Raw genomic sequence first — 19,271 nt, 5'->3', positions numbered from 1 at the left:
AAGAAAAGTCAATGTGATAGCAGTGCCTGCATTGATGGGAAGACTCAACAGTATACAGAGATGCTCTCCACAGTTGGTAAAACCAACATTGGAGTAACAAAAAATGTGAATGGGACATACTCACATGGTTAAAGCAGAAGTTGTTTATATCCAAGAGCTCAAAACCTGTGGCTTTAAAATACTTGTCTTTCCATTTAGTTCTTATTCATGGAGTGTCATGAGGGCTAGGGTGAACACTTATCTCTTAGATGCTTACGCTCTGTGTTAGAAGTACATAAAGGCAGAATACCTGTGGCAATGAGTGAATAGTGAGTGACAGTGGTGATAGCAAAATAGTCACAGGTGAAGGAGGAATACCTGGGGCAGGAAATTTCCCAAGTGTTTCTTAGACATCAATATAGCTTTCTGCACAGCATTTATTGAAGAATATGCATTTATATATGGAGAGGCACAGTTACTGGGTTCAAAATTATGTCAATTAAATCTTTATCATCTTAATGTAAGATGGAAATCTTGACCACAAACCTGTTATTATTATAGGAAGTTGTTACATGGATTTTCAACTAGAAAAAAAACCTGCTTGGATACTGGGGGACTGTGATTTAGCTTTCCTAATGAGGTACTTACCTGGGATAATCTTGGAACCTATCTCAGCTATATTGTATGGTCCAGCTTTGGGAAGGATGGATGACTTAAGCATTAGGAAAATACTTGACTGAAATAAATACTAACTCTTCTTTTACAAGGACTGTACTATCTCCTAAAGAGTAATTTATCTAAAAAAAAAAAAAAAAAAATCATACTACATAACATTTAATTGTCTAGCATTACCCAAATATTCTAGCTGTTCTGTCATCCTCTCTTTGAGGCTGAAACCTCAAATGTTTTATGTTTGAAGGACAGTTAACTTATTTATATGTGGGTTAAGACTTAAACTTCTATGTGGAAGCAGTACTTTGAGATAATGTTTTTTTTTTCCACAGTTGTGGCATGAAGCAGTTGTAACAGAACCTGTGAAAGAACTGAGATGTGCTAACGGAAGTGATAATTTTTCAGGCACTCATGATCAGGAGAAATGCTTTGGAGTGTAGCTTCTGTTCCTCAGACCTGTAGTTAAGATAGTTACTAATCATTCTTTATACATATATTGTTACTACAGCCGTTAGAATATCCTAACACTTTAACCATTGAAAAGTTACAATTTCTAAACCTTTGGCCACTTATACTTATTGTTGGGTACACCTGAGGAAGTCTCTTAAACTGACAGTAATCCAAATTTGTGTGTGAATGACTGAATACTGAACTAGCTAATGATGCAGTGTTACTCAGGATAAGCAATGCTCAATCAGATTGTGAAGATTTGCAGGAGAATGCTCAAAGCAACAACAGCAGGATTCAAAGTCAAAAAGACATCTAAGTTTACGTGTTTGATTCAGCTTCCCAAAACTGGTTTTTAGTGCTGCTTATAATATTTCAGATATATTTCTGGGTTTTATATGTATGTGACTCTCTTTAGCAACCCGAGGCTGGGCAGGATGCCAGGATACCTTGGGGCAGGTCCTATGCATTTGACACCTTTGGGTTCCCAAGACCTGTTACTGGAGAAGCTAGAATTGGGGAGCATGTTCTGGCACAGTGTTGGGGTGTGAATGCTTTTCCTTGCCTGTATCCATCCCTTTAGGTTCCATTATAGGTCACTTGGATTTAGGATGCAGGGCTAGATGGATGTCCCTGATCAGACCTTGACGTCTGTGTACATGATTTTATGTTAAAATCTGCTGTAAGATTTACACTATGAAGAGCATAGATTTGTATGCTTGATAAACTTGTCTTAACTGTATATTTTCCCCTTTTGGGGCATGGAGGGGATAAACATTTTCTAAGGCTTGGCTCAAGTCTCTCACTAAAGCAGGTCAAAATGCATGACAGATACTGAAGTGAGTTTTCACACTAATATAGGGACATTATGGCAATAAAAGTAAGAATGCAGTTTCTCAATTCAATGTGTCATTTACAATATACAGGCCAGCATAATTACTATGTTAAAGTATGTTAGCGTAGTGTTGTTTTTATAAGCTGCCTTTAAAAATACGGAAAATATGAAATTATTTAAAAGGTAGAAAGTGGAAGAGGTGCTTGCTATCAAAATTCAAAGAATGAAGAAATAAAGGGCTGTTTCTTTGTTGGGTTTTTTCTTTCTCTTGCTCTTTCTGCCAAGACTCTGACTATCCCATGGAGGCCTGCATTTCATTTCTGATCATCTAGATATTTTTTTAATACCAAAAATGTTAGCTAACTAGAGGGACTGTCTAATCAAATCTGCAAATCATCACAGGCTGAAAACATTGCCCAACTTACTGTACCTCCAAACTGAAAGCTTATAACTCACCATAATAGCCTTTCCTTAAAATGCATCTTTGGTTTTGAATTCTGGGGTGGGATTCATGTGACTACCAGTAACTATCTGGAACATGAAGGTCTACATGTTATTTTATAATTGATCTAGTGCTAACTGGTGCAGTCCATTAAGCTGTTGGTACAATTTATCTAATCCTATGGTAGGTGCCTGCCTTTGATCAGATAAAGCATACCGCTAATTAAATAAATATGAGATTACTTGATTACCTTTATCAGTAATTGAAGTGTAGTTTGGCTGTACATGTCTTCAGAGTTAGCCCCTAAACTAAACTGAAATCAGCCCTCAATGAGAAAGCATCCACCACCTATATTAAAATTAAATATTGGTGCAGCTCTTAACTTTAACAGATACTGTTCCTGAAAGTTTAAGTCTCTCCTGTATTAGAGATTGATTTAATTTCAGGTATTTTTTAATATATTCAATTCTTCAAGCATGCCCTTTCTTTTCACCTCAAAGTTTTGTTCAGGCACAGTTGGAGAACCTTCTGTATTTGTCTAGGCTCCAAGTATTTGCTAATCCTTTTCTTAGTGAAGAGCATGACTTCATAAGTACTGGCTGTTGGTAATGCACAAATGTAACAGCTTGATCCTTTCATCATGGACTGCTTTAGAAACTGAAATCAGGTGCTGCCGTGGTCTGTATACTCATTGTGTTCGTAGTACGTGTTTAGCAGATGTAATGCTTTGGTGTCAGTGTGATGCTGCAAAGTAATTTTGTGCAAGAAGAGTAAATCTATTACTTTTTGGGACAGCAGTGGTGTATTTAAACCTGTTCCCAAGTAATTTTTGGTGTAGAGGATGGAATAGGCTTTGTATCACTTTTTGTTTCTTGGATTCTAACTAATACATTTTAGGAAGTGAGGTGTCAAAGTGTCACTTGGATCTTGCTTGTGAGCACCATCAGGCAGATGCAGAGCTCTCTTTCCTGCCTACACGATAGCTTTGTCCAGGCAGCTCCATCCATGATGAGCACTTACTCATCAGACTTTAGTGTTACACTTACTGAGCTTCGCATATCTGTGGGCAGTAAGGTCACTGGGAAGTCTAACTTGAATTCCATCTGTGTCAGTTTATTCTCTATATTAGGCTCCTGTCCATTTTTGCTAATACTTTTCAAAACTCTGAGGAGAAATGAAGTTGAAAGGGATCAGGGTGCCCAAAGAGGCAGATGGTGATGCAACACAGTGTCAAGTGCAGGAGAGGCAAGAGTGAAAACGTAAGTTTGCCAACACTCTAATGTCCTTACCTGACGTTTCCCCCCATCTCAGCCCCCTGAATTATCAGGCTAGCCCAGAGATGCAAGGCTTTGAGGGGAGGAATATCAGGAGAAGGCCAAGATTTCCAAAAGAGGCTCTTACCCCAATATAGGTTGGTGCAGCTCTCTTTATTCTGTGATGTCCATGGGGAGAGCGGGGCAAAAGAGAACAAACAGGAAATGTCAGGGGTTTATATAGACTTTGGACAGGGTGGGCTTCCCTGGCTCTCCACCAACCCCGTTGGGGCAGGAAGGAGGGGTCCAGGGTTATCTGATCAGTCACAGGGTCCTGGGGAAGGGGGAACAGAGTGCCCATGAGCACACTGTACCACTTACCTTTCCAGTGAAGTTTCTGCAGTGGAGGGGCTGGGTGGGATGGAGGAATTACAAGAAATTGGTATTTATATGTAATACTATTTCAAAATACTTAATTGGTGTGAAACCTGTGTTCGGAAAATGGAATGGAGATGACAAGGGTATCTCCTATGAAACAATGGAATATAATGATATTTTCCTTTGTAGATCATCCTCTGAGCCTAAAAGGATTTGAGACTTTAGTTGTATGTCCTTACTTTGGGATTTCTATGTCTTAGCACTTTGATTTCAAACAGCTACATGCATCTCTGACCTTTGTCTATCAAACTGTGGTCTGTGGAGCAGCTGCTAGCATCTTCTGGATCTGTAGAGATCACACTGTCCCATCCTTGTGTGTCTACCTAAATACCCTTGAATGAAACACTCCAGTGAGCTTATATAGCTCTGCTTCCATCTCATCCTCTTTTGATGCAAGTACTTGTTACTTAAATTCAAATTTAAGCTTAAAATTTCTTTTTAGGGGACAGCATACGAAAGATTGGCAGTTAAATTTTCTGAAATTTCCTCTTGTTTGTGTACTTGAATGTGCAAACTGTGACGTTCAAAAGGATGTAAAAGAAGGAATGGAATTATAGTGTGGGGAAGAAATTAATAAAGCAGAGAAGCGATGAGTATTTGAGTACCTTGATTATGTGATCAATGGGTGGCTTTTAAGATCCCATCTGTTAAGATCTGGTGAGAAATACAAAAACCCTTCATGTCCTGTTTCAGTAATTTATCTGTTACGTATTTCTTTTTGAAATACAAATTTCAGTAGAGCCAAGTAGTTGATATATCTCTAAGATTTGTCCTTTTGTGAGGAAATATTGTCTCCTTTCCTTCCTTTTTTATTGAATTTATGGGATGGTTGTAAGACTAACTACAGAAAAGTGAGCAATTACAGGTTGTGCACAGAATATTTAAAAGAAGTGTGCAGGTCTGTAATTTTCTTTCAATCACCACCCTCCCCACCCCTCACAATTTCAGTGGAATTATGTGTGTTATTTGATAAGAATAATGGCAAATCTCATGTACAATTAATATAGATCTAAAAATGAAAGTACTTCTACTGTGATTTTCCTTTTGTAAAAATGTTTTTTCTCTCTAGGATTTTAATCTAAAAGTAATCAAAGGTGTATGCTTTAGAGACTGAGTCTTAATTTTACCTTGCAGAAGATTTTGTCTATATTTTTTTGAGAATTGTCAAGATTTTCTCCATTGTGATGAAAACTGGACCCAAACCTAGATATAGTGAGATGGAGGAAGGGATATGAAAGATAAGTAATGTTTGTGATATTGGCTTTTAGGTTGGTGGTTTTTTTAAAATCACTGGACAGTTGCATGAGCACTAACGCCAAAGCAGACCACGTGTAGCATTGAAGACAATGTTGGTGGCTTTTTATCTTGGAAGGCACTCGTACTGCTTTACACTGCAAATGGACAAGTGTGTTTCTGTTAGAGAATTGCAGTGCTGCCATAAAATATATTCTTCCTGATCCAAGCATATTATTTTCTTTTTTGAGTTGAAATGCTGGCTGAAATATGTTGCACACAAACATATACTCTGCAGTAATGTATGGTCTTCTCAGCCGTATGGTTGCCACCTTTGAAATACCAAAAAACCCCCAAACTAGCCACATCAGACACATGGCTGTTGTGCATGCACAGATTAATCTGCACGTGTATAGCAGCGCTGACAACACCCATCAGTCCATACCAAAACATCATGGGCAGGATGAAAACTACTGAAACAGCAATTGTGCTTAGTAAAGATGGATGTTACTGATTTGCTCATTCTTCTTTCTGGAATTTTTGGTAGATACCATATGTTTTTATTATAAACCTTCCAACTTACACAGTGTTTCCATTGCCAAATGTGTGGCTGTGACTCTTTTGAATGGGCACTAAAGTTCCGTCATCTTTTGCTTTATCAATATTGAGATGGTACTTAAGCATCCCAGCTAAGGTGAGGCCCTGCAGTGCTGGCCATGCTGACATGACAGCCTCTGAACTAAGGTCACCAGAGCTGAAATCAGAAATCTGTCCTGGATTCCCTTCCTATAGCAGACATGTTCTTCAGCCCTTCATGCAAGCTAGTTCAGACCTGGTTCACATCTCAGTTTACACAATGCCCACCAATAATGTGATGGGCATGGCTTCAGTTTTGACTCAGCAAGAGTAGCTGTAAGTTGGCACAATCACTTTGATGCACATTGGGTGCATTAGGTTCTGTTCACAGCACAACACAGCAGCTGGTGGTTTTAGTTTTCTTAAAGCTTTTATCACTTTTTGTGAAATACTTACAACTAGCCTCTGATCTGAGATGCTTCAGTCTTGCAAGAAACCTAAACCTCTAGAGAGCATTCCACAGAGCTTTTTCTTATTTATCTGTTGGCGTCACTTTACGTGTTCTACTTTCACCAGGAACATTTTCAGGAAGTGATTTTACCTCTAAATTTGGGTTCCTATCTTCTCCAAAATGCTCAGCATTCTCTCCCCTGCTTTATTGTGTGCAAGGAAAGCTGACACTCAAGGGACATCTGAGAGAAGGCACTTTTTGGAGTAGAGTAGTTGTGTGCCTTTGCTGCTGTGATCTACTTCTGTGGCAGCAGGACAGTTCTTCAACTTATGTTCCTTGCCTGGGCCATGCAAAATATGCCTGGCCTGCATGCATCTGTCTTGGTCTTTTTTAAGTTGTTCAGCAAATATTGATTGTACATGGGTACAATCATTGTTATGTGTTTGGTTTTACTTGACATGTTTCAGTGCTGGGAATTGTGCCTCCCCGGTTAGAGGCATCCTTTAGGATGTCAGAGGGATTGCTTTTATTGTTAGACTCCCTACCTGTAAGGCTTGTGGTTTGTATATATATACATCAATGAAAATGATAACAGAAAATAAAATGTTATGGCAGTAGGGATGTAAATAATGTCAGCATCTAATTGAAATGGTGCTTCTAGACAAGTGCTTTGGCTTCCACCTCTTATTTCTAACAGCACTACTGCAGTATGCTGGAATGCAGCATCTTTGCTGATGCTGAGATGACACTGGGTCATGATTTCTCTTTTTAGCTATAATGGAACTGCAAAATTATGAGTAGTTATCATAATTCTTTTATTAGTCACAGAATTTGCTGAATTTTGTCTGTGGCCTTCAAAGTTGTTTTGAAATTCAGTTTTGGGAAATGCATATGGCTGTAGTTAGGAATTAAAATGAGAGGGATCTCCAATATTTGTTGTAGTGTTTAAAGTAACTTTTTTTTTGTGGTGGTTTGTTTTTTTGTTTGTTTTTTTTTTTTTAAAGAGAGATTCTTATAGAAGTAGCAACTATGACCTTCTTTGATGCAAAATGTGTGGTGTGAAACTGAGAAACAGATATGCAAAATCTTGTATTTAGGTGAACAGAACTTGTAGACCACCGAGTCTAGTGCTGTACGAATGTGGAGTAGTAAAAATATATATACTCCTTTTGAAGTATTCAGGTAAACAAAACTGTCAAATGGAGAGGAAAAAGAGGCATAGAATAACCTTTTTATTAGTGAACAAAGTTGAGTATCTGAGCTTTAGTTTTGGTTCTCAGATTCATCCATATTCCCTGGATTATATAGCCCCTCTGTGCTGAGGGCATCTACTTGCACAAAAAAAGTATTTTCTCCATTTCAGATTAGTGTTCACCTTCATCCATATCTCTTTGAGCAAGAAAGACCATCTTTCTGCTATTGTTCTGCATTTGTGCTGTACATCCATCTCTTCTGCATGGTGTCTGCAGAGACTTGTGTATTGTGTCAAGGGGAATCTAGTTTTGCTCAGCTGTGAGTACAAGAAGAGGATTATACTGTCTGTTCTTCTGCTAAAAATGTCTTGTTATTTGCAACTTGTGCCAGCAGTATTCTGGAAAATACTCCCAATCCAGGCGACATCAACAAGCTGGAGAAATCAAAAGAAACCTCACAAAATTCAACAAGAAGTTCAAAGCCCTGCAGTGCACCTGGGAAAGAGCAGCCCCAGACATCACTGTAAGTTGTGGGGCAATCAGCAGGAAAGCAGCTTGGCAGAAAGGGCCCTGGGGGGACATGGTGGATGCTGTGCTGAACGTGAGCCAGCAATGTTCCCGTGCTGCCAAGAAGGCTCACGGTGTTCTGGATTGCCAGCGGGGGATCACTCCCCTCTAGCAGCTATGGTGAAGCACAGCTGAATGCTGTGTCCTTCTCTGGGCTGCTCAGTACTAGAGGGAGTTCAGCAAAGGAACACAAGGTGAGTGGAGCATCTCTCCTGTGAGGAAAGGTTGAGAGAGGTGGGGACTGTTCAACCCAGAGAAGGCACAAAGGGGTTCTCATCAATGTCGCTGAAAGGGAGGGTGCAATTAGGTCAGGGCTGGGCTTGCTGGGTGCTCAGTGACAGAACAAGAAGCAGTGAGCACAAACTGAAACACAGGAGGTACCCTCTGAACATCAGGAAAGACTTTTTTACAGTGCAGGTGACTGAGGACCGATATGTGTTGTCCAGAGAGGTTGTGGAGTCTCTGTCCTTGGAGATACTCAAAAGTCATCCACATGTGGTCCTGGGCAGCTGCATTTGTCTGGCCCTAATTGAACAGGATAATTGGACCAAATGATTCCTTTCACCTCCAGAAGTTCCTTCCAACTTCAGCCATTCTGTGGAAGATGGATTGGAAATGTATTGAGTACCTGGCTTGAGCCTGCTTTTTTCTTTTTAGCAATAGCCAGCTGTGGAGAGGAAACAGACAATCCATTCTCTTTAGGAATCCTTAGGATAAGTGACAGAATCATGCACAGTTGCAATTCCCTTAATGTTGGAATACTAAAATCAACCCAGAGAAGCTTCTTGGTATTTAGTAGTAGCGCAGGTCATCATAAAAATAGGATTCTATGTCATGGGAATTTTCCATCCCATGAGTTCCTTGCTCCCCCACTTTTCCTCTCTCAAATATTTGCAGATAGAAAAAAGTGCACTGTGAATGTAATAATTAAGATACTAGACCTAACTCTGGTCTCCCTCATTTTGTTGTAAATCTGGGGGTCATATCCACTCTCAAATAGTGGATATTTCTGAGATGGTGCTTGCTCTGGGATATTGTTGTCACTTTGCTGATGCTATATTTGAGAATTCTTTAATTACTTTAACTCTTTCATCAGACTCTTGGAAAAAGTCTTGCTGCTTTCAACTTTTATTTCAGTTATTGTAATTAGCAGTGGCATCAATATGTAGGGATTTATTTCAGCTCTGGAAGAGGGGATTTCTCTAACAGTTTTCCAAGCAGGCACTAAGTGAAACTGCTGCATATTGAACCTGATGTAACATGAGGCTCATTGAGTAAAATAACATTGGTCTCTGCTACTTAAACACACTCTGGAAGGCTTAAGGAGGAGAGGAAAGAAAATATTTGAAGAGATCAACTGGATGTGGTTGAATACGTGTAATGTCACCTGAGAAGGAGTAGAATTTGCCAAAGCTTGACCTGAACGAAGACCTCCATTTAGGGCTTGTGTTCCTACCAGATCAACTACAGTAGTTTTTCTATGCAGTTCTCTACCAGCAGTCATAGAGTGAAAGAGTTTAGTGATTTACTTGGCTTCTGGCTCTCAGATGTAGTAAGTTAAAAAAAAAAATAAGAAGGCCTCAGTTTAACATTCCTTTTCCTTATTAGCTGCAGCTGGCATTTTCTAATTACTAAAGTCAACATTTTTTTCATCTGCATTCTGTTGCTTTTATCTTTGCTGGGAGCTCAGTGTATACACTCTAGCTGATAAGCAGCTACACGTGTAGTTCATATCCATAGATGTGGACAGCTTAAAAAAAAATACATGCACTGACACTTCAAATTCCAAAAGAAGACCCAGTGGAGTAGTTAGTAGCAATGGTACTTCATCTGCCATGGTATTTGCTTTCTGATTATGTGGTGTTAGCAAACCCAGTGACCTTATTTTTAATAACATGATTACTGTGATTGTGTCTTTGAAAATCATGTGTTTTGTGATGGTGTTTTAGAGTGCTCAGAGAGCTTTCCCATGCACCTGTCAGAACAGATGGGTGTCTCTTAGAGGTGTGGAAATGGAGTCCTGAAGTTACAAAATGAAGTAAAAGAGAATGATAACTGGGGATGCTTAGTACCTCTGAAAAAACAAGTCACAAGTGATGTTCTTTTTTTTACTTAAGTCTGCTACAGTACAGAACTGGGACAGGGGTTGAAAAAAATTAAATGACTGTGCCAATATCATGCAACTAGATAGATGTTCACCACAGCAGGCCCCTATAGCCATACCTGCTAAATCTGAGGTTTGACTATTGAAACGTAAAGTAGGTAATACTTGTACATAGCAAAAAAAAAAAAAAAAATAAAAAATTACAAATTTTCTTGTTATGATTATAGGAATTAATCTCATGCTTCTATATAGACATGAGTATCTCAGACACAGACTGGGAATACTCCTAGTTGGGAGATGAATTTGCCTTTACCAACAGGAGGTTTCTGATACCTTCCTCTTAAAGCATTGGCTGCTGCTGGAGTGATCAATGCTTTTGCTTAGTATAAAGATTTCCATGTAAAATTTTTGTTGCAGAGTTTCTTTTTCCATACAAAATGGTAATTGAGTCTATATTTTTGGGGTTCAGTACAGCATGGGCTTGATCTTAAAAATACCTTAAGTCACAGTTAACTTTGGTGGATACGTAATGAGAAAAAGCACGCAATGAAATGCAGTGCTGTGGAGGAATAGCATGTCTTTCAAGAGACTTATATTGCAATGATTTAATGTCAGAACTATTTAGAGTTAACCTTCTTTTCATTTGCATCTCATACTACTAAATTATGAAATTGTGAGTAAGATTTAACCATTTTTGTTTAGCCACAAACAAAGTTATCACTGATTGTTATAGTGTTTGTTTTTTTGTTGTTTTTTTCATTCTTTGTAACAGAAACACTGTCCTTGTAGTAATTATGTAGAGATTCCCATGATACTCTACTGTGTGGAATAATTTTTATTTTTGTTTATGTATGTTTAGCTAATAAGAAATCTGATTAGTTGAATGCTCTTGATAATATTCAAGTGTATCCTAGAGCTTTGCATTTGCTGTTTGATGTTCCATTTTACAGCTTTACTTAAATGCTCTGCAGGGATTGTGGTTTAGTGGTGAGAGCATGAAATTTGAATCCAAGGTGCCTGGTTCTCTTACCAACAGAGCTGGTCAGTGTGTTTAAAACCAGATTCTTCTACCCCACCACCCCATAACGGATTTTTGCATGTGTTTACAGGTTTTTTTTTCCTCTTTCTGTTTTTCTTAAATAAACGTTGAGCAGCTTAAGCAGGCACTGCAGGTCTGTCTTTCCCTTCAGTGCCTCAGTACCTCTGAGTACTGGGTGTAGAGGGTAGTGTTTCATCACAGTGCAGTTTAAATTATATCAGTGATATGCATGGCTAACAGGTCCTAGAGTGTTAATCTCTAGGCATTTATATGGTTATTATGAAGGATAATAAGCACATAAATAAGTTTCCTGCCTCCAAGTTTATTGACTGAGCACACACCAGCATGTAGAACATTGCATTTGTGGCAATGATTTAGGAGTTTTAGAAAGTGCTGGCTCTATGTGATGTGAAGTCTTTTGTGCTGTCATGTCTATCAGAGCTGAGATAGCAAAATTTGTTTCACTCTGCATCAGTGCTCTGCAGGGTGCAGAAACTACTTCTGCCTCTTTTCATTACTAGGTAAGTGTCTGAAAGTATTTAAATGGGGTTTTATCCTGACATTTAAACTTTCAGATACAAAGGATGGAGCTCTTCAATTGAAAGTAGGTATGTCCAGTAGTCTGTTTAATTGTTATATTAAGAAGTTATATATTCTCAAAAAAACCCCCAAATTGTTTTGTTTCTTTCCAAACTGAGGCAACTGTTATCAGATACGTCAAAACTGGCCTGTGAAATGAAGATGTCTCAAAGAGGCCCACACTTAGAGTTACTAAGCCAAACACCTTACTAAATTTACCTTTTCTGAAAGTGGAAACATAGCTTTAAAATTTAAGGTATTCCCAAAATTAAGAAATATGTATTTCTTATATTAAGAATATAAGAAAATGAGATTCCATCTTTGCCTTTGCCTCCTCAGAGCTTCCACTTCTTTTCTTTAGTTCTCCAGTCCCTCATTATTCACATTGCAAACATAATTTGTGTAATGTCAGCCAAGTAGCTCTTAGTTTTTTAGAAATATGACCTGTCTGTTTTCTGCATTTCCATGGAAGTATGAAAAAAAAAAATCAATAGGCTCTTGCTAAATTCTTATTCTAATTTCTGCTTGAAATGTACTGAATGGTAAGCACTCAGAATACACAGGTAAATATAATGCATTTTTATCTTCATTATGAGGGAATTATCATTTGAATTCAAAAAAGCCCTGTAGTCATTAAGTATCATTTTTCAGGATGACACCCAGCCTGCTGTGATTTAAGTGGACCTGAAATACAGAAGCTAGTACATTTAATTTCATTTTTAGTAGTATTCCTGCAAGATGTCCAGATAGCAATATAAATATATCTGAAAAGCAAATATGCTCCATCTGTTCTAGTTCAAGATTCCCGAGTCTGGTCCATCATCTTTGAAGTCTCAGACTGGTGCCTGGGGTTGACAACAGGGAGGATGACAAGATTTGGTGGATGTTTTGAATGTTGCAAGTACAAGCAGGATGTAAAGCTCAGTGATGTTGGATTGAATTAAAGTGATGTCCTACAGTTAAGTGTAGGTTTGTGTAGTATGGAAATATCCAGTTTGAGTTGTCTTTTTCATGTATCTTTTTCTGAATCAGATAGTTTCATATTTTCAGAGTTCTAATTTTGCAATCCAGCGTTTCTCTACTGTGTTTAAAGACACCTATTCTGCTCTTCCACCTTCCCCTTTCTAGTTAAATTGTTTTGCTCCTCTTCTCAGTACTGTGTGGCTATGGCAGCATAAATAACATTTATTCTTCCTTTGTTTGTCCAACTGTTGATAAACTCTTTTGTTTGGCTGCAAATCCAGCATTTTCTCAGAGGGTATTGCTGAAAACTCCATATTTATACCACCTTCTTGTCTCCCAACAACAAAAAAATCTGTCCTTATTGGGAGTGGTTACTTTGGTTCATTTTTATCTTGCAAGATAACTTTATAGGAATTTTTGACATTTTTAAAATCCAATAATTTGAGTTTTTAAAAGAGCTCTGTGAATTATGGTTTTGCAATTATTATGTTTGGTTTTGCTAAATGTTCAGAGCAGAATGACTGCAGTGATAAGGAACTGTTTCAGGTGCTCAGAAGGTATATTTTCATTTCCTGATTCTCAACATATGTGACCTTGGTGAATTTGAGAAAATGTTCTATATCCACATTTATTTTTCTGGAAAATGAGACATTTGCTCCTTGTGTAGTCTTGCAGCAGCTCTACAGTGGTGAAGAGTCTGCACATCTGAGAAATAAATTCAATTCTGCTGTCTAGTATTTTGCTTTTTCTCGCATTCTGATACATGCTTTTTTTTTTTTTTTGTTTGCATATTTATAACTTGGATGATCTTTTCCTTAGCACTACATATTTTCTTCTTTTAGTGCTTTTATCTGGCATGTTCTTTGGAAGCTTTCTTCTTAGAAGCAACACAGTGGGCAGAATCTCATGCTTGGACTTTAGTGCATGGTATTTCAATTTGCTTAAATTAAGCAAAGTAAGTTTCTTAGGGCAAAGACATAGGGAGAATTCTGGCCTTGTGAGATGAATTGCTCATCTTATGCTGACCTGGGTGGAATGAGAAAATCACCATTGGTTTGCAAGTGTCAGATGAAATGTTGTAACAGTTGGATGTGTTTGTGAAGAGGCTTTGTTTATCCAGTGCTTTTCCTGGGTTCTGGTAGCACTGTTCTCCTTTGCTTATTTGCCCAGTAGTTTTCACATCTTACAGAGATTATAATGGAGCCTTAGGTGCCTTAGATATAGCTGAAGTGAACTGGAAAACAGGCTATTTCCAATACAGAGCCAAGCTTGTTACTAATGCTCAATAAAAATAAGAGAATGGGATTTCTTTCAAGTTTCTGAATTTTATTTGCTCATCTTGGTCTTAGCATGTAAAATCTTATGGGCACGAAGGAGATTAAGTAACACGCGCTCTAGTTAGCATTGTTTCAGATTTGGCAATAAACAAACTTTGCTCTTTTCATCCTCTCAGTAGATAAATACTTCATATTTTATTAGAACAATTTGGCTCCTGACATGAACTGTAAGCCTGTTAAGTCTGTAATATAGTGATTAAAATTGGAAAAATACAGGATGCAAGTATGTTCTTCATTATGCACTTTAATGCCAACCAGATATGTAGTGTGCAGTCTAGAACATGATAGTTGGAGTGAACTAAGCAACTAGCAAATTGTTGACAAGGCTCATCTGCTATTGGTTTGTGTTGGGGTTAAGAGCAAAAGACCTTAAGAAATTTCAACTGTTTGACATTATATCTTGATGCCTGTTGCATCTGGCTGGATGCAGCTTAAATAGACAGGGCCAGTACCTTTATTACCTCAAGTCAGTATTCTTAATTGAAGCAAGAAACAGGACAAACTAAAGAATACGAGAAGAATTAATCAGTAAATCTCACAGAAGAAAAAGACTACTCAGTTATGAGAATGGCTACTTTTTTTACATTGGGAATAATAATAAAAAGTAATTCTAGTCTATGAAGCAGTAAATCCAAGCTGTTCTATTTTGCCACAGTCTTTTAATGTGGAACTGGTTTTCCTTCCCAGATTTAATCTGAGAGTTGTTCAGATTACTTAAAAGGTGAGAAAGAATGAATTCCTAATGATACCATAGCATCTGCTTTGAGGATTTTGGAAATGATGGTAATGGTCTCAGTTGTCAATGAATGAGTTACTCAGTGGGGAAAATCAGCCTCCAAACACTGGTCTCCACATTGGAATGCATGTATCTTATCTGTGGGGAGCATGCATGTGGAAAGGAAGCTTGAAAGCCTTTTGAATACAGTTTTAATTTTCCCATGCAATGTTTTCCTCTTGGGTTGTCAACATATTAGACTTCTGCTTGAAATTTGTGAAAGAATATTGATCAAGAGTCCTCATTATACAATGGAATCGTAAAGTCATTCACCTTGGAAAAGACCTTTAACATCAGTGAGTCAGGCTGTTAACCCAGCACTGCCATGCCCACCATTAAACCATGCCCCTAAACACCCCATCCACGTGTTTTCTAAGTACCTGCAGGGATGGGGACTCAAATGCTTCCCTGGGCAGCCACTACCAATTCTTCCTTACTATGGCTATGAGAAATATGCAAGTTATCATTGGTATTAGTGGTTCTTCCATTTCTGTAGCTAAACGCAGCAATACATTCCTGCACTTGCTTGGAGTTCCCTGTGTAAGCCATTGTCCAGTAGCTCCCCAGCCTTTTTCCATCTCATCTGGCACAGCCTCCCCATGGAGAGCTTGGAAACATGGCCAGCATGGACCATCCCTTTTCACTGGGTGACAAGGACAGCTTAGACCCCTTTTAGATCCTCTTTGCCAGATTAAATCAATTCAAGATCCCACAAGGTACACAAAACGTGTGGGCTGGACTCACAGCTGCTTTCAGGAGATGTTCACTCCTACAGAAATCCCACTCTATTAAGCTGGACTTGCCCCAGGAGAAAAACTGTCCCTCAGCACTGTCTCTGCACAGGACAGGCTGCAGAGGGCTCAGCCCCTGCCCCACCCCAGCCCTGCAGACACCTGAGGCTCCGTGCTGGCCCCATCCATGTCTCTCTGCCCCAGGACCAGACTGCCTGCTCACACAGCTGCTTACAGTGGTGATTTGTGATGTTTCCAAAGGTTTTGAAGTCCATAAATGGACCTGTTCTCCTGAAATAGGTTCTTTCACCCAGCATACATCAAGCTGTAGAGAGAGATTTGTTTTGCTTATACTGAAAGTCATCATCTTTTTTTATAATGTTTCCCTTTCTACTCCATGGAGTTTGTCCTGAAGATATTTCTGTTTGTTGGCTTCCAAGCCAGACAGACTTCTAGTACATTTGCATAAGTGAAAGAACAGTCCTTTTATAAATGGAGGAGACATTATTTTGAAATCACCAAATTAATGATTTAATAATGCAGCAATATTAGTGTATTGCATTAGCGTGATGCTATATTATTTTTTTTCACTTAAGAGACACCATAGCAGAATTTCAGGTCTTCATTAATGGCTTTTTTAAGAATCAGACAAGTTCCATGGCACTGGCAATTGAGCAGTAAGAGATACAGTGAATCTGTAGCCTTAATTTGTCCCTTTCTTAATCCTCAGACCTCTCCTTTAGGACCAAGAACACTATGCTTCCACAGCACAGAATGTGGAAAACGGGTGAAGGAATCAGTGTACTTGGTGAAGAAAAACAAAAAGGTGCTTTGTATTGGTAGTCACGGTTTGGCAAAGAAATAGGAAAAAAAACAACCCAACTTTTTTCATGAAAAGCAGACAACTATCATAGAAAGTATCATTCAGTGAAAAGAGAACCAATTGCCAAACAAGATGTCAGTCTAGAAGCTCACAAGAAGCCCCAGAAAACAGTACCAAATTAATTGTTGTGGGATTTTGGGGTACAGTTTTTATTGGATCTGACAAAGTGTGCTGTGATCTCTTTAGAATGAGACTTCATAGAACTATATTAACAGCCTGCACACAGATTCAGAAAACATTCCTCTATTTGAAGTGGTTTAGCAAAATTCATTTATCCATTAAATCAAGAATTATGTTTAGGCTGCAGGACCTGATGGTCCACATAATGTGGACTGGGCTTCTACCAGTCATATGTAAACTGTCTAATTGCTCACAGCTGTGTTGTAACAAATAATTGGAAACTGAATATCCACCAGCAGCCCTACCTGTAGCTGTAACAGTAGCAGATTTCTCTTACAGTTCTAATAAAAAAAAAAAAAAAAAAAAAAAAAAAAAAAAGAGAACCCTCAGAAAAAGTTTAAGTTTTTCTTTTTCCTGCTACTTTTAAAAGCTGTTGTTGCAGCATGTCTTGCCTGCCTGTTGTCTGTGTTGCATCGCTTTCCTCGAACAAAAGCCAGTTGCCTTTTTGGCAAGTACTCTTGCCAAGTGCACCATTTGAACAACTGTCAGTGGGGAGAGATACGTTTCTGTGTTGATACAATGATGATTTTAACAGCTTGCTGTTGCAGTGGAGGACACTCCAGAAACTTTCCTGTGTATAGAGATGTTTGCCGTGAATCCCAGGGGGCTCTGTGGCGGCCACTCTGTCCTGTCCATTTAGACTTTCATGTCTAAAAGACCAGTAAACAGCCATGGTAGCATTTGATGTTATGCATTGCTCAGTTTATATGTGTGGGATGCAAAGGCAATGAAAAAAGTCATAAAGTCATACCAAATGTTCTGTAAAATGATTGCTTCTGTTTTTGTAATGTTACCTGATCTATTGGAATTTTCCAGATATTGAACGAGGGAACCCAAAGCTGCTCAAATGTATTACAAGAACTGGGAGACTACCCTGAAGGTAGGGTTGTGGTATTAGGTAATAGAACTGTGCACTCCTCTCAAAAACATAAAGGACATAGTTGTGTCAAAAATTTGGAATAGCTGAAGCAAAGTTGTAATGAGATCTCTTGAAAGCTATAATTATATACACTTTCATTTTAATTCAAGTATGAAATGGGAAATCTTTTCTTTCCTTCGTGGCTGTGTCTGAGCAGATGTAACTATTTTGGTGTTCTATAGTTAGCCCAGTAATTAGCTGATGATTGCTCAGCAAAGAAACCAACAAATCAAGAATGTAGAGAGTACAGTGATTCATCTGAGAATATTTGCTGTGTGTTATATTTGATTGTTAATTCTTGGTTATATTAATGCTGTATGAAGTACCCAAGGTTTCATAACTGGAGAAAGGAGATAAAGTGTAAGAGCAGGAAAGTATTCTCTTGAGTTCGTTTGGAGAGGATCTTTCATATTCAGGATAAGCCAATGAGGCCAAAACAGGAATGAAAAAGCTGTAAAAGTGTGACTATGAAGTTGCACGTGGTAGTATGATTTAAAAATTTAATTGTGAACCTTACATTCATCTAAGTCTAGTTGTGTTTGTAATGTTTAACAGATGCTGATGTGTATTAACCACCAACATCTTCCAGGATATGATCACCTGCTCTTGGTCTCCTCCTGATCTGAACTGAGCAGTTGATGGGCTCAGTGGGACATGGATCTGCCCTGTAAAGAACCTGGCACATTCTCAGCTTTGTGGCCTTGTAACACTTCACAGGCTGCAGGTTGGCACATGAGAACAGTCAATCTTGAATCATAGAATCATAGAATGGCTTGGGTTGGAAGGACATCAAAGATCATCTAGCTTAACCCCCTTGCCATGGGCAGGGACACCTTTCAGTAGACCAAGTTGCTCAGAGCTCTTTACACCCTGGCCTTGAATGCTTCTAGGGTTGGGCCATCCATAACTTCTCTGGGCAACCTCTGTTCCAGTGCCAGGAATGTGTGGTCTTCTCTTTCCTCTCATTTTTTTTTCCATGTATCTATTTCTAATGGCCAGCATCTGCGTGAGATTTTTTATTTGTGGACTTTCAGATTGTCTTGGAACACCTAGCAAAAGTTCAAACTTCTTGATATTCAACATATGTTAAGCTGAATTTGGTGATTGTACGGCCTTGAAAATTTGTAGTTGTCAGTAACAGTTCCTTTACTTCCATTTATAAATTTGAAAATAGTCCTTCTTAACTACTTGAGTAATTTACTAAATCTTAGCATTTTAACTACATTTCATAAGAATAAAGGGATGAATAAAAATAAGGAAGTTTTCCCATGCTTATCTTTTTTAGTTACCCTCTGCTGTGATTTTGGCTGACATACATTTTGATTGACAGTCCATATATATATATATATGCATACAAGCGCAGTGCAGCTATATTTTTCTAAATATTTCTTAAACTTTACTTCCATGCTGTTCATTATTTGGGTAGGATGCATTACAAGAACATGGTCCCTTGAATCTTGAGCATGTACTTTGTTCTTTGCCTCTTGGGTTTGTTTATTGTAACCCTTATCTTGAAGTAAGGTATAGTACAAGGTATTTTTTAGGTCTGTGATGAACTCTACTGAATTCAGGAATCGCAGGTAAGATCAAGGCCTAAATACTTCAATCAGGAAGTCCTAAAGAATATAAATAAGGAAACAAAGGTGGTAAAAGATAATGCTAATGCAAGGGAGCA

General features: G+C 38.4%; 1 protein-coding gene across 1 annotated transcript in view; it reads left to right on the top strand.

Moving 5' to 3' along the window:
- RSPO2 (R-spondin 2) overlaps positions 1-19,271 on the top strand; it is a 99,072-nt gene that overhangs the window by 3,572 nt on the left and 76,229 nt on the right. The window lies entirely within an intron of this gene.

The sequence above is a fragment of the Lonchura striata genome, chromosome 2 (genome assembly GCF_050655825.1).
Source record: "Lonchura striata isolate lonStrDom1 chromosome 2, ASM5065582v1, whole genome shotgun sequence".
Classification (NCBI taxonomy): domain Eukaryota; kingdom Metazoa; phylum Chordata; class Aves; order Passeriformes; family Estrildidae; genus Lonchura; species Lonchura striata.
This window is presented reverse-complemented; position numbering and strand designations above follow the sequence as displayed.